Source organism: Colobus angolensis, unplaced genomic scaffold, assembly GCF_000951035.1.
Source record: "Colobus angolensis palliatus isolate OR3802 unplaced genomic scaffold, Cang.pa_1.0 Scaffold206, whole genome shotgun sequence".
In the NCBI taxonomy this organism is placed as follows: Eukaryota; Metazoa; Chordata; class Mammalia; order Primates; family Cercopithecidae; genus Colobus; species Colobus angolensis.
The window spans coordinates 1170296-1188375 of NW_012115222.1; the positions used below are offsets into that span (position 1 = coordinate 1170296).

Here is an 18080-nt window from a genome sequence, read left to right on the forward strand (position 1 = left end):
CAGTCCCAGAACAACCTGTTGTCCTTTTTCTCTTGAGAAGACCGTTGCCATCCATCCAATGTGGCACTGCATACATTACACCAAAGTGAGTCATGAGTCATTCTACTGATAGAACATTCCAGCTTGCTTTTATAATACGGAGCTGGTAGACTCAAATGGAGAAAATAGGAGCTTTTTTTCTTTCTGAAAGAAAGTTTGGGCCCTTCGCTTTGAAATGGGTGCAGCACATCTATGAGAGGTCTGAGTACTCAATGTGTACCCTTCATTTTGGCCGTTGGACTTACAAGTTGGATGTTGATTTACACAAACTCATGCGATTAAAGTTGTGGGTTAGCTTCCTCTCCGAGAAAAGACCAAATGGCAGACGACGCCGGTGCAGTGCCCGGAGGCCCTGGTGGCCCTGGGATGGGGAACCGCAGTGGCTTCCGCGGAGGTTTCGGCAGTGGCATCCGGGGCCGGGGCCGGGGCCAAGGTCGCGGAGCTAGCAGAGACAACGCCGAGGATAAGGAGTGGATGCCCGCCACCAAGTTGGGCCGCTTGGTCAAGGACATGAAGATCAAGTCCCTGGAGGAGATCTACCTCTTCTCTCTGCCCATTAAGGAATCTGAGATCATTGGCTTTTTCTTGGGGGCCTCTCTCAAAGACGAGGTTTTGAAGATTATGCCGGTGCGGAAGCAGACCCGTGCTGGCCAGCGCCTCAGGTTCAAGGCGTTTGTTGCTATCGGGGACTACCATGGCCACGTCGGCCTGGGTGTTAAGTGCTCCAGGGAGGTGGCCACCGCCATCCATCCGTGGGGCCATCATCCTGGCCAAACTCTCTATTGTCCCCGTGCGCAGAGGCTACTGGAGGAACAAGATCGGCAAGCCCCACGCCGTCCCTTGCAAGGTGGCAGGCCGCTGTGGCTGTGTGCTGGTACACCTCATCCCTGCACCCAGGGGCACTGGCATCGTCTCAGCGCCTGTGCCTAAGAAGCTGCTCATGATGGCTGGTATCGATGACTGTTACACCTCAGCCCAGGGCTGCACTGCCGCCCTGGGCAACTTCGCCAAGGCCACCTTTGATGCCTTCTCTAAGATCTACAGCTACCTGACCCCTGACCTCTGGAAGGAGACTGTATTTACCAAGTCTCCCTATCGGGAATTCACTGACCACCTTGTCAAGACCCACACCAGGGTCTCTGTGCAGCAGACCCAGGCTCCAGCTGTGGCTACAACATAGGGTTTTTATACAAGAAAAATAAAGTGAATTAAGCCTGAAAAAAAAAGAAAGTTGTGGGTTAACAGACAAGATTCTGATGTTCTGGGTCTATTGCTGACCTTGTTATTTACTGTATGAGGTGTGACAACCTGCGCTGGGATCCCTTCTCTATCACTGAAATCTTGGTGACTTTGGGCAGGCTACTCAAGCTCTCTAAAGCCTCTTTTCATCAAATGTGAAAAGATAATAGCATATACTTCAAAGATGGTTGCATTTAGCATAGTGGTAGGCACATAGTAAATGCTCAATATATATTAGTTATTATTATTTAACACCAAATAATGTTAAAATAGGGAAGAATAATTAACACATCCAGAAATCAGGTCTGCTTCTTATGAAAGAATCATTCAGATGCTCAAATAAGATTCTATTAATTAAATGCAGATGTTAGAAAATGTAGTCTCTGATAGAAGGCATAAACTGTAAGGAATTTACAATATTTTGGAATACAAAACAGCCAAATTTACTTATAAGCATAAATGTATTTTAAGATAGTATGTTACTAAACAAAAAGTTATTTATCTTAACTATAGAATTAGGATGAGGCTGCTAGTGAATGAATTTGTTTTTCCTTGGTAAGATGTCAGCAGAATTGAAAACAGGTGTTCAAACAATGTCTCGTGTACAAATGCTCCTAGCAGCATTATTCACAACAGCCAAAACTATTATTTTGGGTGGAAACAACCCAAATGTCCATCAACTGATAAGTGGATAAACAAAATGTGATATGTTTACATAATGGAATATTATTTAGTCATGGAAAGAAATGAAGTATACATGCTACAACATGGATGAAGCTTAGCAACGTTATACTAAGTGAAAAAAGACAAAAGACCATATATTGTATGGTTTCATTTATATAAAATATCTGGAAGAGGCTACTCCACAGAGACAGAAAGTAGATTAGTGGTTTCCAGGGTCTGGGGGAAGGGAGAAAGGAGGAGTAACTGTTTGATGGGAATGGCTTTTTCTTTTAGGGCAATGGACAGGTTCCAGAACTAGGTAGTGATGATGGTTGCACAACAGGGCTAAAATGATGAATGTTTGGTTATATGAATTTTTTAAAGGTTAAAAAAGTTATTTCAAAAAATCAGCAGATGTTTGCATTTAGGTGAGATGTATCCGTATAGATCAGTTGACCCCTGGTCATGTGTGTGCTATGAGGCAAGGCTTTGTTGCATGCTGAGGAGAATATCAAAACTGGCAAGACGCAGCCTTCAGCACCTTGCCAGTCTGTTTATGAGGAAAGGAAAGGAGGAGGAAGCAGGTAATCTGTTCCAAGTGAATCCATCTCAGAAGGAGAGATCACCAGATTTGGTGACCAGAGAAGGCTTCTTGGAAGAGATGGGACCTTGAAAGATAAGTGAGCTTCATGTAATCGCAGAAAAGGAGAGAGTACCCCAGTGGCAGAAATGAACAACCCTGGGGAGGGAGAGGAGTACGGGCAAGGACAAGCAGGGATGGCCAGACTAAAGGATTTGTATAATGGAATATCAAGAGATAAGGTTGGAGTCGGGTGCAGTGGTTCATGCCTGTAAGCCCAGCACTTTGGGAGGCCAAGGTGGGCGGATCACTTGAAGTCAAGAGTTTGAGACCAGCCTGGCCAATATGGTGAAACCTAGTCTCTACTAAAATTCAAAAATTAGCTGGGCATGGTAGTGTGTGCCTATAGCCCCATCTACTCAGGAGGCTGAGACAAGAGAATCGCTTGAACCCAGGAGGCAGAGGTTGCAGTGAGCCAAGATTGCATTACTGCACTCCGGTCTGGACAACAGAGCGAGACTCCATCTCAAAAAAAAAAAAAGAAAAAGAAAAAAGTAATAAGGTTGGAAGTGTAGGTTGGAGCCAAGCAGAGAAGTCGTGGAAAGCTGGCTGCCAGTGCTTAAATTCACCAGGCGGTAGATAGCAAAGGCTTATCATTGATGATAAGAATAGAAAATGAAATAAAATGGGGAAGACAATAAGGAGACTATTGCAGTAATTTCACTAATTGTAACACAACCCATCATTATTTATTCGGTAAATATTGGTTAAGCCCTCATTATACTCCATACAATCTTCTATGCTAGGGACAGGGCAATATCTAAGATCAAACACATTTCCTGTCCTCCTGGAGTTGCATTCTAGTACACATTTCAAGCACTGACTTCTATGTCCAGTGGACAAATGTAGTTGAAAAGTTAAGGGGTGGATGTGTTAGAATGTAGTGGGGCATGGGTCCTAGAATCAGATTTCTTGGCTTTGAATCCTGGCTTCTGATTGTTGTTAACTGAATGTATGGCCATGAGCCATTTGTTCTATGCTTCAGTTTCCTTATAATTTAAGAGAGGATAATTATGGTAGCTTTTTCACAGAACTGTTATGAAGTTTAGTTGAGAAAATAAATGAAAAGGACTTAGGATAGTACCTGGCATGTAGCAAATGCTCAGTAGGGCTTTCTTGTTTTTTGTATCTGAGTTTTTAATTTCTACTCAAGGATTTGTCTTGGTCACTTCTGTTTTTAATGGAGTGAATCTATTTCAGAATCTTGGCTTATTGTGTCTCAGGTCTGAGCTGTCTTTAACATGCTGTATGATTTGGGACATTGAACTTGTTGAATTAATTAGCATACAAACTCTGCCTTCCTAATTCAGGTAAGCTGCAAAATTCTTTCCAACAGATCACAGTCCTGGTCTTGGTTTGGGCAGAAACTTCTAGATAATGCTCCTTCTAGACTCTGAATCAAGAAGTCTTTTGAAGCATCCTGACCTGAGAGAACCTGACAAGTGACCAGACCTTAGCACATCTAGTCTCCCTCTGGAGAAAGCCAGAGTTTGAATTTAATTTCTTTGTGTTACCATATCATAAGGGCCATGGGCCTCCTCAGCTCTCTGTACCTCTATACCTCTTTCCATGAGCTGGGATGAAATGACCAACTAGAACAACTATCAGGATGTATGTCTTTTTTTGTTTATTATTATAATTTTTTTGAGACAAAGTATCCCTCTGTCGCCCAGGCTGGAGGGTGGAGGGCAGTGGCATGGTCTCAGCTCACTGTAACCTCTGCCTCCTGGGTTCAAGTGATTCTCCCACCTCAGTCTCCCAGGTAGCTGGAACTACAGGCACCTGCCGCCACTCTCTGCTAATTTTTGTAATTTTTGGTAGAGACGGGGTTTTGCCATATTGGCCTGGCTGGTCTTGAACTCATGACCTCAAGTGATCCACCTGCCTAGGCCTCCCAAAGTTCTGGAATTACAGGGGTGAGCCACTGCAACTGGCCTGGAGGTGTGTTCTTATATTAAGAAGGATGTCTTGGAGCTTGTGTAAAGACATTGCATAAGCTTTGAGGGCCCTTCAATCTGTACCATAAATTGATTGTAGAATGTAAGCTCCTTGAGCAGATAGAATGAATTTTATTTTCCTTTCTACTCCTAAATGGTTAAGCATAGAGCTGTGGACTGAATTGTGTCCTTTCCCACCCCCTTAATCCATTTATTGAAGTCCTCACCTTCAATGTGACTATGTGAGGAGAGAGAGCTTTTAGGAGGTTATTAAGGTGAAATGAAGTTGTTGGGTGAGGTCCTAATTTGATGGAGTTCGTCCCCTTAAAAGAAGAGGAAGAGACTGATTGCTGCCTCTCTGCCATGTGATGACATGTGATTTCTATTTAGAAAGAGAGCCCTCACCAGAAACCAAATTGGCTAGGAACTTGATCTTGGACTTCCTGCCTCCAGAACCGTAAGAAATAAATTTCTATTGGCTAAGCCACCCTGTCTATGGTATTTTGTTAACAGCCTGAGCAGACCAAGGCATTAAAAGAATATTTGTGGACCTAATTTCAAGATTATTCAGAATTGTGATAACATAAGAATAACATGATAAACTGAACCTAACTCACAGTCCTAATACTCATTTAAATGGATAATGTTGACTTCATCTCCTACCATATATTAGTGAGGCCAAAAGGTTACAAAATTGGTTGGTTAAAATTCCCCCAAGACCCATTTTTCTTCTAGAGGAAGTGCTAATGAGCAGTGAAATAGATCAAAAGTTAGTGAGAACCATCGTCGGAGAATATGAGGTAAAGAAAGAGCCTGGACAGTTTGTACTTCAGACTTTTAGTTTTTGAACAATTGGCCTCATAGCTGTGTTTTCATAGGACGCACCCAGATTGGAGGGGGTGAAAGTGTGAGGGGAGGCTGAGCAGCAGAGGCCTGCCAGTGAGGAAACACTTCACCTGGGCTAGTAGACATGTGAGGCGGTTCCTTCCACCCAGGAGAAGAGATCCTGCTTCCAGAAGAATGACGACTGTGCCTGAGCCCAGCCAAGGATTCAGGTGCGGAGAGTTCCTCACTTTAGCTAAGCCAGGTGGTCCACTTTTATTTTGGTGAAGGCCAACCTGAAGCAAAGGCACTTTTCTTCCGCCATTAAAAAAAACAACAAAGCAAAAACAGAAACAAAAAAGCTTGTGATGTGGAGCTCTGCCAAGCTAGGGCTGGAAAAAAAAGTCCCTTTCCTTCCAAGGCAGTATGTAAATGATGCTTTGTAGTTTTGTTTGTGCAGCCACTGGGGATGGTTTAGAGTGCCTTGCTGAAGTCCATGGCTGCTATAGAATCTGATTTTTATGATTATGAATATCCTATAAGCTAACTGTCTAGGTCCAGTTGTCATCTCCCTGCACAATCCTCTTTGGTTGAAGATAGTGAATTATATTGAATTGTTATGAAAGCCAAATATCTTCGGAAAGTGATCACCTAAATCTGCTTATAGAAGTTCAAGCATGTGCTTGCATGTAGCTCTGTCCCTAAAGGACAGGACTCTGATCTTTCTGGCTTTTTCTAGAGTTTAGGTGTGGCAGGCATTAACTGAGACATTAACTCTTCACCCAAGGAGGGTTTCTTATAGCTTAACCTAAGGAGTTTTCTGCTTAGCTGGAGAATTTGGAAGATCGTTTTTCATTTCTTGACCAGGTTGTGCTATTTGCAAAAATGAGGCCATGTAATTAGGGCCCGGTGGTGTGTGGATTCATTCACTGGCACATAAGAGCGACTACAGTGTTTTCATGGATTAGTGGCTGACTGTGCCCCATTTCCTTTAATGGTAAATATGTCACTGCTGAGAAGGATGACAACCAAGTCCTGACAGGCAGATTTTCAGAACAAAGTGTTAGTGAGTGAAGAAAGGTCTGTGGAAGCCAGGCAAGGTTTGTCACTGAGTTCTAAGGAACAGTTCTTTAAAAAAAACAGGCAGCTTCCCAATCTGTGTCTAGGATTTGGATCCAGCATAAGTCAAACCCCAGATAGAGCAAAACTCTTTTAGTGTATGCTGGGAACCACCGTGCCCTTCTTCCATGGTGCACTTACAGAAATGAGGAGGGGACTGGGCCTCACGGCTTGGCTCTGACTGCTGTGCCCCAGAAGAAAGAGCCATGTGCAGTGGCCGTCCCATCCATTGACTGTGGCCCAGCATTGTTGGCAGCTAAGCGAAGATGCTCGCGGGTGGTTAGCGCTGGGCCTCAGATTCCTTGTTGAAGGCCCAATGGGGAACCCATGGTTAGAGGAAAGAAGTCCAGGCGAAGCGGAGCTACTTAAGGAGAGACTTGCTTTTAGGAGGTTTCGCTTCATTGACTCAGTTCAAATTTTATCTTAAAGACACTTTATGCTGGGTTGTGGGGGGTGGTGGAATCAGTGGAGTTTGAGATTCCAGCATTACTCATGAGTCAAGCTTAGCTGCCTGCTTTTAGAATTGCATCAACTTGAGGTAATTTTTTTTAATGTTTTCTAATCCTGGAGCAAATGAAAAGCATTGACAGTGATGCAGATTTCAAGGCCAATGTCACTAATCTATGAAAATGTGTTTTTTTTGTTTTGCTTTGGCATGGCCTTGAATGAAACAACAATAAAAAAATGCTTCCAGGATTAGAGAAGAACACTTTTCCCCTAGAGTTCTGTTAGATAACCCAGAATTGTAAAAAAAAAAAAAAAATACTGGCTCTGGTACCTAAAGATCTTGCCTTGAGTTGTAGCTTTGCCACACCATTTGATGTTGGACACCTGAGGAAACTCTTATGTGCCTCAGTTTCTTTCTTCACAAGACAAAGAGATCAAAAAGGCCCTTTCCAACCCTGTGAACTTGACTAGGGAGCCTCTGGGGCCATATCTGGGGTGTTGGGGTGGCAGCTGAGTAATGGAAATGGAGTGGGCAAGGGTTCATCACTGGCAGAAGCTACAGCAGAGCCGCAGCTTCGCCTGGGCTAGCCGTTTCACCTGGTCACGGAGCTGCACACCAAGTGGAAGTTATAAAACTGTGTGACTGAAAGCGTTTATTTGGAGGATGAGTATTAATACGTAATGTCTGTAGGGCAGCTGTTTTCCTGGGTGCTCTTCCTCTACCTTTGCTCATGGTGAGGGCACAGCCTCAAGAACTCTACAGATATGTCTCTTCAAATACATCTTTAGCATAGTCTCAAAATTTCACTAACTTCAGACCAAATCCAAACTTTCTTCTATCTATGATGGAGACATTTGCTTCCACCCCACCATGATAGATCTTTGTGAACATGTATAAAAATTAATGTTGCTGTCTTCTTTTATTTTGAACTTACAAATTAAAAAAAAAGGAAATTGTTGGCTTTCAAAAGTTTTGTAAAGTCTGTTTTCTGTTTGCCAAGAGACCCTGATGGCACAGAGCTTCGGTTCAGGAGTGTGGCGTGTAAACCCCGGTCCTTCTCCATGGGGTAATAGAGCCTCGGGACTCTAATCCATGCCACATGCGATGACCTGAGCAGACCCTGTAGGAAAACAGAAGCCTCGCTGTCCCCTCATGAAGCAGTTGCTCACAGTCCGTTGTACAGCTGTGGCCTGCGTTGTTGGGAAGTGCCGCATGACTTGATCTTTTAAGCTCTTTTCTCCCTATAGGTATTATAAATAACAACTGGTCTGTGGGAGTACCCGCCAGGAGGGCTTGGGATCTGCATTCTGTACTCAAAAAGCATTGTTTTTTTGTAATCTTAACTTCATTAGCAATTACGAGAGAGGAGAAAAATAAAACCCAAAAGCAAAGTGACTTTGTTATGACCTAGAAAATCCAAATTGGAGAAATAAGAATTGAAATTGAGAAAGACAGCTCCTTTAAAACCTCAAATTCCTTAGAACTTTTCTGAGAAAGTAAGGAACACAAACAGGTCCAGATCCCTAAGATATTCCAAGTTTAACAAGCAAATCAAAGTTTGAATTCAGGCAGGCTGTCATTGAGAGCTGGAGTTCTCACATTGCACAGTGGCTTCAAAATGCTTGACGCCCTTTTGTTTTCCGTGTACTTAAAGTTAAGAGAAAGTTAAATTGCTCGATTTTGGTTTCTGTGTGTGGGTTCCGGAGTTCTTGTCATCTGTTTTAGAGCTCTGCAGCACCGAGAGGTAAAATTCTGGGACACCGGCCCGAGGAGAAGGGGGTGATGAGACCACGCTGACACAGGATCACACTGTTGTTGTTATGTTTTCCCTCCTTCCACTTTCAAGTCCTAGCAACTCTGTTGCAGTCCATGTGTGGTCCTTGTGATCCATGGAAGAATTCGTGAATATCTGTCTTAATCATGCAGATGAGTAGTGAAAAAAAGTAAACAAGAGTTCTCACCTTTTGGGCAGACATCTGTTACTTACTCCTTAATACTAGTTTGCTTTTAGACTGTGAAATATTGTGGTAAAATGCACATAACATGCCATACATTTTTAATGTATGGTTCAGCATTTTTAATGTATGGTTCTATGGCATTTTAAGTACATTCACACTGTTGTGAAACCATTACCACCATCCATCTCCAGAACTTTTTCATGATCCCAAATTGAAACTCTGTACCCATTAAATAGCAACTCCCCATTTTCCTCTTACTAGAGCCCCTGGCAACAACCATTCTACTCTCTGTCTTTATGAATTTGACTGTTCTACGTACTTCATATAAATGGAATCGGACAGTATTTATTCTTTTGTAACTGGCTGATTTTACTTAGAATAATGTCCTCAAGGTTCATACAAGTTGTAGCATGTGCCAGTGTCATTGCTTTTTGAGGCTAAATAACATTCCATTGTAGTATATACCACATTTTGTTTATCCATTCATTCATTCATGGACATTTGTGTCATTTTCACCTTTTGAGTATTGTGAATAGTGCTGCTATGAACACTGGTGTACAAATATCTGTTCAATTCTCTGCTTTCAATCCTTTTTTGGGTATGTATACCCAGAAGGGGAATTGCTGCAACATATGGTAATTCTATGTTTCTTGAGGAATCACCATACTGTTTTTCTACAGTGGCTGCTCCATTTTGCATTTCCACTAGCAGTGCACAGAAGTTCCAATTTTTCCACATCCTTGCCAACACTTGTTCTTTCTTTTTCTTCCTTTTTTTTGGAGAAGGGGGTGATAATAGCAATCCTAATCAGTGTAAAGTTATCTCATATGGTTTCATTTGCATTTCCCTAATGATTAGTGATATTGACCTTTTTTAAATGTGCATATTGGCCATTGGTATATCTTCTTTTTAAAAATGTCTATGCAAGTTCTTTGCCCATATTTTAATTAGCCTGTCTGTTTTGTTATTGTTGTGTTGTAGGAGTTCCTTTTCTATTGTTGATATTGATCCTTCATCATGTATTACAAATATTTTCTCTCATTCTGTGGGTTATGTTTTCACTCTGTTGATGGTGTCCTTTGTTGCAAAAATTTTTTAATTTTGATGAAGTCCAGTTTATCTGTTTCCTTTTATTGCTTGTGCTTTTAGTATCATATGCAAGAATCATTGCCAAATTGCTTTTAGATTTATATTTTTTTAAGGATAGCTCCTTTCTCTGTAATACCACAAAAACCATTACTTGTAGAAATTTATCTTTGAAGGGATTTTGCCCTGAGATGTCTCTTTTTTACTTGTTTGGAGAGTGATCTTTATATTACTTGGGAATTGGTTGATTCCACTTTCACCATGCTCTATCATTCTCTTCTCTTCTTCTCAGGGAGATCACAAAGGCTCATTTATGGATAAAAAGAAAAGAGGGAGTGAGGGAAAAGCTTAGTTTGAAAATAGCCTTAATCATTTGTACTATAGGGGCTAAGGAGAGAAAGGGCAGGTTTCAGAACGTCTGGGGCATATGAGTGGGTTCTTTAGCAATTATGACTTGCAAGGAGTCTGTGACACCAAACTGGACTGCCCTTTGTCTAAGTAGGGTGAGATCTACTTCCTAAAGCACCCTCCTTTTGTCCTCAGGCTGGAAAGATTGCTGAAAAGTGAGCAGGCCCCCAGGTGAGCCTCTAAGGAACCTCAGTCCCCCTCTCAGGGACATAATATTCCATACCTGAAACTTCTCCAAGTGTATAGACAGTGACTTTTTATAAATGTTCATTCCTTTTTAGAAAACACAATATATTCCTCTTATTTTTATTAAGTGTTGGTAAAACCCTTCTAATTGAAAATCCTTTTCCTCCTTGCCAATTTCTCACACTTTACTCACTATTATTTCTGGATTATATTCTGTGTACAAAATCACCATTTAATAGTAACTACACATCCAAAACACTATAGATATTGCTTAGTATAAAAAAGCAACTGGGGAGTACATCATAAATTCATACAATCTCATCTTGAAGAGCAAACTAAATACAGAGAGGGCCTGAAGGACATTCTTCTTTACACTTGGTGGTTCCAGAAGAATGTATTTAAATGTTCTATAAGTTTTAGTCTTTTCTCATTACTTATGTCACAGCTGTGGACTTCTGAGCCATGGGGCTGCTGTTTCCTTTAGACAGCCAGTTTTGAGTTAGGTGAGTATTTGAGTATTTTCCTACCCAGCATGTGTTCAGATGTGAGGTGTTTGCTTTTATGCTTGTACATCTGGTATGAAGAATGGTTTTGTGTGCCAATAATTGTCTCTGTGCTGCCGCCTGCACAGTAACTTGACTCGGGAATACAAAGAGCTGTGTCTGGAATTTGCAGTTTTAAGAAGTTGAATGATGACATACTTCATAAAGACAACTCTTTTCAAATGAACTGTAGTTTAATTAGTAGATCCCTCACTTGCCTGTGTGTAGACTTGCAGAAGTCGGAGAACAGTTTTACTGATGTCAAGGAAGGCTGGCAATAAGTTTCTCTGATATGCAGGTTACAGAATGCAACGTTAAATTTTTTTTTTGAGACGGAGTCTTGCTCTGTCGCCCGGGCTGGAGTGGAGTGCAGTGGCCGGATCTCAGCTCACTGCAAGCTCTGTCTCCCAGGTTCATGCTATTCTCCTGCCTCAGCCTCCCAAGTAGCTGGGACTACAGGCGCGTGCCACCTCGCCCTGCTAGTTTTTTTGTATTTTTTAGTAGAGACGGGGTTTCACCGTGTTAGCCAGGATGGTCTCGATCTCCTGACCTCGTGATCTGCCCGTCTCAGCCTCCCAAAGTGCTGGGATTACAGGCTTGAGCCACCGCGCCCGGCCTAACGTTAAATTTCTGAAATCTCATTTGGTATTGGTCTTCAAAAAGAATCATTTTTATTCATAGGGCCTCAATCATCTAAGGGACTAGATATCCAGTGAAGCCAGCTTCTCAGTGTTGCATGCACGTTAAAAAGTCATAATTACCACAGGAGCTAGGAAATGCTTTTAATCGGCAGCATGCTATCACAACTCCTAATTTTAATGTCTGCAAGTAGGCATCCTAACAAAACCACAGCTCAGCCCCCACCTTGTCTTGCCTTACTCCTTCCTCTCTCACCGTGCCTCCTTTTCATGGTCTCCAGGGAAGTATGGTCAGGTTCGAAGGAGGGAGAGAAGGCAGAGAAGGATGGAAGTCAGAGCAAGCAGCCCAGGCCCCACTTCTGTCTTAACTGGCACCAAGAAAAAGTGCCTTCAGCTGGCACAGTGGCTTGTGGGCACCAGGCTTTGCTTGTTTGCCATAGAAATCCTGGTCGTAACAGAGACCAATGCCATTCAGGCAGTGAGCAGGAAGCTGCTTTTATGGGGAGCTTTTTGGCACTGTGTCCAACATACACTCCAGTCAATCACAGTAAAGGGCCTAATAACAGATGTGGTGATTAAGCCTGAAGAACTGTCTCTATTTTTTCATTTTTATTTCAGAGAATGACAAAGTGCTTCATTAAACCTCTAATCACACAGAATTTTGAAGCGGGCATACCGATGTGGTAAAAACTTACATCTCTGTAAGGACTTCCTTCTGAAGTTCTTATCAGCAGGATGCCTCAGAGGGAAGGTTGGATCCTTTTAGCCAGGACAATTATGTTCTTTCTGGGTTGCCCTTTGCACTCCAATACCAAACCATATGCAGAATCTTGGGGAACAACCAGTTTCTTATAAGTACCTTGGATATAAATAAACAGTTTTAGCTTTTATGTGCCTTTGTAAATATAAAATGTTCTCTGACTCTCTTAGGTTCGATTATACTGCTTATAGCAAGAAATTAACTATAGCTTTCAATCTTAGAAAGGTTTCAGATAAGCTGAAACCGTGGTAAATTACCATATTTTAATAAGATAAATTATCTTGAAAAAAATTTAATTACATCTGAAAAGGTCTGTCTTTGATTGTGGCAGTTTCTAAGGCAAATGTCTTCATCAAGGTTGTTTTTCTTTCTTTTTAAATGATGAACATGAATCCGGCTCATCATTAAAGGAAATTAATCTAAGAATTTAATAACTTGGGACAGGTAGAAAAAGTATATGTTCTCAACAGTAAGAATCCATGGCTGAAAACTTTCTCTTTAGCTCTTCCTGGATTGTGAAGGCTGGTTCTCTGTGATCCTGGGGCTCTTGGGAAAGACAGCATGTCTGTCTTTCTGACATGGCTCTATGGGATAGTGTAGATTTGGAAGCCACATTTATATCCTGGAGATAATTTTTTTGTTTGTTTCTAATTCCATGTAGCCATAGATCCACTTTGTAAGATTATTGCTTTATTATCTTCTCTCCAAATGCCTACTTCTGAGTTTTCAGGGTACCTCCAACAGAATATGTAGTTGACTAGATTCTTAAATTTATCTCTCTTAACCTGACCCACGAAGCATATGATTTATGGAGAAGAATCAAGATTTAATTATAATTTCAGTTCTTGTGTTAATAAAGCATAAACTTAACCTACTCATCTGATTAGCCTAAAAAGTAATTTGTGTGTATTTAACATTTGTACACACTTACATACACGGACACATATAAAAACAGTACTAAGCTTTATGGCACTGCATATTTGTTTTCTCGTCTGAAACTTAATATTTACAATTCACTTTTTACTACCTTTGTCCATTCAGACAAGCTTTTCCTCCATTGATGTCAAACATGTTTCTTGCTAAATGTAAAATCAGCAATGTACAGACTCAGATTTTGCCATGTTAATATATGTTTTAAGAAACCACCCCTATATACACCTTGTATCTAAAAGTGAGAACTCCCAGATATGTTGAGGAAGACTTGTGGTCAGGCAGACACCTCCCTCAGGATTATTCAGTTGCTGGAAAAGTAAAGCTTTTCTTTAAATAAGATTCAGAATAACTTCCTTATATCTTTTCCTAAGAAGGGCAAGATTTTCTGGGATGATACACCTCACCTTTTAGTTCCGGTTCCATTGCTGGTAGGGAGATATTTCTGTAAGTTGGGGGAGATGACTTGAAGATGAAGTGGAAAGTTGGCCAACCAAGGGCGGCCCTGAGCTGAAGCGCCACCTCCTGGCGGAATAGGTCACTCCCGGGATTGTTTCTCAGTTACCCAGGCTGCCTGCTGAGGCATCTGTTTTCCTCAGTTATGGATCCCACTCTGTTATTTCTCTCCCACCTCACCCCTCTGGATCGGTTGTCTGGGACTCACAAGATATGATCCATTGACTCTCCTCCAGTGCTCGAAATACTTTAATGTTTCATGACTTTATAGATCCTGGTTTTGTTTTTTTTTTTTTGAGACGGAGTCTCGCTCTGTGTCCCAAACTGGAGTGCAGTGGCCGGATCTCAGCTCACTGCAAGCTCCGCCTTTCGGGTTGATGCCATTCTCCTGCCTCAGCCTCCCGAGTAGCTGGGACTACAGGCGCCCGCCACCTCGCCCAGCTAGTTTTTTGTATTTTTTAGTAGAGACGGGGTTTCACCGTGTTAGCCAGGATGGTCTCGATCTCCTGACCTTGTGATCCGCCGGTCTCGGCCTCCCAAAGTGCTGGGATTACAGGCTTGAGCCACCGCGCCCGGCCTAGATCCTGGTTTTGATCTTACTTAGCAACCGTATATTGATCTTCTATTATATTCTTGCAGATGGGGAGAGAAGTAGAAGTCAGGGAGAAGTAGAATAGGAGACAAGATAAAACTATGGGCTCTGCTTTCAAGGACCCAACAGTCTAGTTGAAGAAGTGGGACTGGTTCTATCAAAAGATGACCAGCAGCCCAAGGAACAGAGAAATATCAGATGAAGGATGGGGAGAGTTGGTTCCATTAGAGATTTCTATGCAATTTCTAGTGAAAAGACTAGAGAATGTTTACTTATGTCCTGAACACACTGTTAAGTAGATCTTGGATGAGAAAATAAATTATTGCAAAGAGAGAAGTAAGTTGACAGAAAGCTTATGTAATGGTTTGAATTTCAGACAATTAGGGAGGCTTACATGTTGGTCTAAAGGAATTTTAGAAATGAATCATAGGCTCTTTCAAATTAGCAGGATAGGAAAAATATATTCCAGGCAGGAACTATTTCTACCCTTCATAGATTCTTCAATTGAGATATTCTTCATGTATAGTTTAAATTCATTAGATTTTATTTTTCCTGTTTAAATTAAATGATTAGGAAGTTTAAAATCTTGAACAAATGACAGTAATATAGTTTATGGAAACTGTTTCTTTATAAGAAGGAAATGAATGTATTCATTGTGATGGGGTGCACTTAATTTTGAGTGGTTTTGGCTGCTGTTGTTTCTAATATTTGCAGTAAAATGAAGGTACTGCTATTAAAGACTTTGAATCTTAAAAAAATAGGAGTTGAGGGAAATAATTTATAATAAAGGAAACAGAGGAATGACATTTGATGAGGACAAGAACAGAAGAGTTTTTTTTTTTTTTTTTTTTTGAGACGGAGTCTAGCTCTGTGCCCAGGCTGGAGTGCGGTGGCCGGATCTCAGCTCACTGCAAGCTCCGCCTCCTGGGTTCACGCCATTCTCCTGCCTCAGCCTCCCGAGTAGCTGGGACTACAGGCGCCCGCCACCTCGCCCAGCTAGTTTTTTGTATTTTTTAGTAGAGACGGGGTTTCACCGTGTTAGCCAGGATGGTCTGATCTCCTGACCTCGTGATCCACCCGTCTCGGCCTCCCAAAGTGCTGGGATTACAGGCTTGAGCCACCGCGCCCGGCCCAGAAGAGATTAAAGATTAAGGAAAATGTCAGAGGTTGCAAAGCTTGTGGCCCTGCTGAGTTCAGAACTCACAGTGTTAGTTCAAATACCTTTAGCTTCCTTAGTTCAAATTGCCCTTAAAGAGTTATCAGAACCTGCTTAAAATTAAAGTTATTTTCCCCATAAAACTGTAATTATCTTGATATTAATGTTCCAGTTTATTTATGTATATATTCTTAACACTATACGTGGTATGCATTTATGCCTACCTGTGCATAAAGGAAATTTTTGCCTTATTTGGGTAATGTACTAACACTTACGTACATTTGGGGTCCATGAAAATATTTTAAAGTGTATGGTCACAATGTGACCTTCATCAAAGACCATCACAGACCTTAATTACTTCTCAAAATTAAAACTTAAAAATATATGAATCTTGCCGGGGGTGGTGGCCCATGGCTGTAATCCCAGCACTTTCAGAGGCTGATAGAAGTGAATTGCTTGAGCCCAGTAGTTCAAGACCAGCATGGGCAATATGATGAGACCCGTCTCTACAAAAATACAAAAATTAGCCAGGTGTGTTGGTATGCGTGTGTAGTCCCAGCTACTCAGGAGGCTGAGGTGAGAGGAATCCATTCAGTTTGGGAGACTGAGGCTGTGATGAGCTGTGATTGTGTCACTGCACTCCAGCTTGGGCAACAGAGTGAGACCCTGTCTTAAAAAAACAAACCAAAACAAAATAACCCTTTTTCTTTCTGTCTGTATTTCAAGCATATATTTTGAATCACTTTGTAACAAAAATCTTTTTCTTTTCTAAACCGTACTTATCTAACACTTCAAGAACATGTTGAAGCAGAGCAGTCTTTCAGTTGCTGTAGACCATAGCAATCTGCTAATTACTGAAGGTTCATTCTAGGGTATTCCCACACATTGTTCTTTCTGGTGAAGCTTGCTGAAATGGGTCCCTGTACCAGCTCACACAGGCAGGCCCCAGGAATTGTGCTTTTTATCAATGGAGATGCAACACTTCAAAAGAGGCTTTAGTGCAGCAAAAGGCTGCTATGTAAGTTTGGTGCCATTGTGCCTTTGCTCTGCCTCCTTATCTTGCCTTTGTTACTTTCTGCTGGCTTCAGCTGCCTGGCTCCTAACCCCTCCTGGATGCTCCCTTTGCTGCTCTCAAATGTATGCTCATAGTCGCCTCACCTTGCCCACAGCTGAGATGAATACCAGGCCCGCAAGAATCATGACCAACACAGCTATGTTTGACCAGGTCCAGTTATTGAGAATACAGGAAGGCTAATGAGTAGAAAGCCTTAAGCTTTTAAATGAATTTACAGAATGATTAACTGTTAATTAAGCCCTTGAAAGTTCCCATATGTTCTCTTCAGAGACTACATCCTTTTTTTTTTTTTATTTCTAATTAAAACAAATATCCCCCAAACAAACTTTCAATGTTTTTTACATATTTATAATCACTAGTATTGAAATCATTTTGTTTCAACTCTAGGATTTTCCACTGCAGTTGTATAGTTTAACAATTAAATGAGATAATCTTGACCTTCCATTTCTGCCTTTTAGATATTAAGAATAATGGTTTCAGGGTTCCAGAACAACTGATTTGCATATTCTGAGCTTTAGTTTTCCTATGGGCCATGCATTCATTCAAGAATGCCAAGAACATGTAGAGATGACCAGTGCACCATTCTGACATTAAGGAGTTTGGTAGCTAGTGGAGAGATGAGTGATGTGGTTTGTGTTACTACTCTGACAAAGAACACATCAGCTAGCTACTTTTGGGATGTTTCAGGGTGTTACAGGAGCAAAGAAGAAGAATAACAAAGTTAGCCAGGGAACTCTTCTAAGAGGAAATGACAGTTGATTCTTAAAGAATGAGTGAGAATTAAAGCTGATCGGATAGTTAAGGGCATTCCAAGAAAGAACAGCATGGGCAAAGACAGAGGAGTGAAAACCTCTAATGTTTGGGGAAATTCAAGTGCCTGAGAATTGTTCAGGTGACATATGCATGAGTTTGCTGAGTGATGAGTCTGGACTCAGATATCTTGAGCCTTAAATGCCAGTTTGAATTTTACCTCAAAGGCAAGGTCTCAAAAGCTTTTAAGAAGGAGAGTATGGGGTTGTTTGTTTTTTTCTTGTAAATTTGTTTCAGTTCTTTTTAGATTCTGGATATTAGCCCTTTGTCAGATGGGTAGATTGCAAACATTTTCTCCCATTCTGTAGGTTGCCTGTTCACTCTCATGGTAGTTGCTTTTGCTGTACAGAAGCCCTTTAGTTTAATTAGATCCCATTTGTCTATTTTGGCTTTTGTTGTCATTGCTTTTGGTGTTTTAGTCATGAAGTCCTTGCCCATGCCTATGTCTTGAATGGTATTGTCTAGGTTTACTTGTAGGGTTTTTATGGTTTGAGGTCTAACATTTAAGTCTTTAATCCATCTTGAATTAATTTTTGTATAAGGTGTAAGGAAGGGATCCAGTTTCAGCTTTCTACA

General features: G+C 41.4%; 1 protein-coding gene and 1 pseudogene across 1 annotated transcript in view; both read left to right on the top strand.

Annotated features, from left to right (window-relative positions):
• The window catches only part of MEGF10 (multiple EGF-like-domains 10), a 174445-nt gene that overhangs the window by 10787 nt on the left and 145578 nt on the right, over window positions 1-18080 (top strand). The window lies entirely within an intron of this gene.
• Window positions 358-1219, top strand: LOC105511877 (annotated as a pseudogene).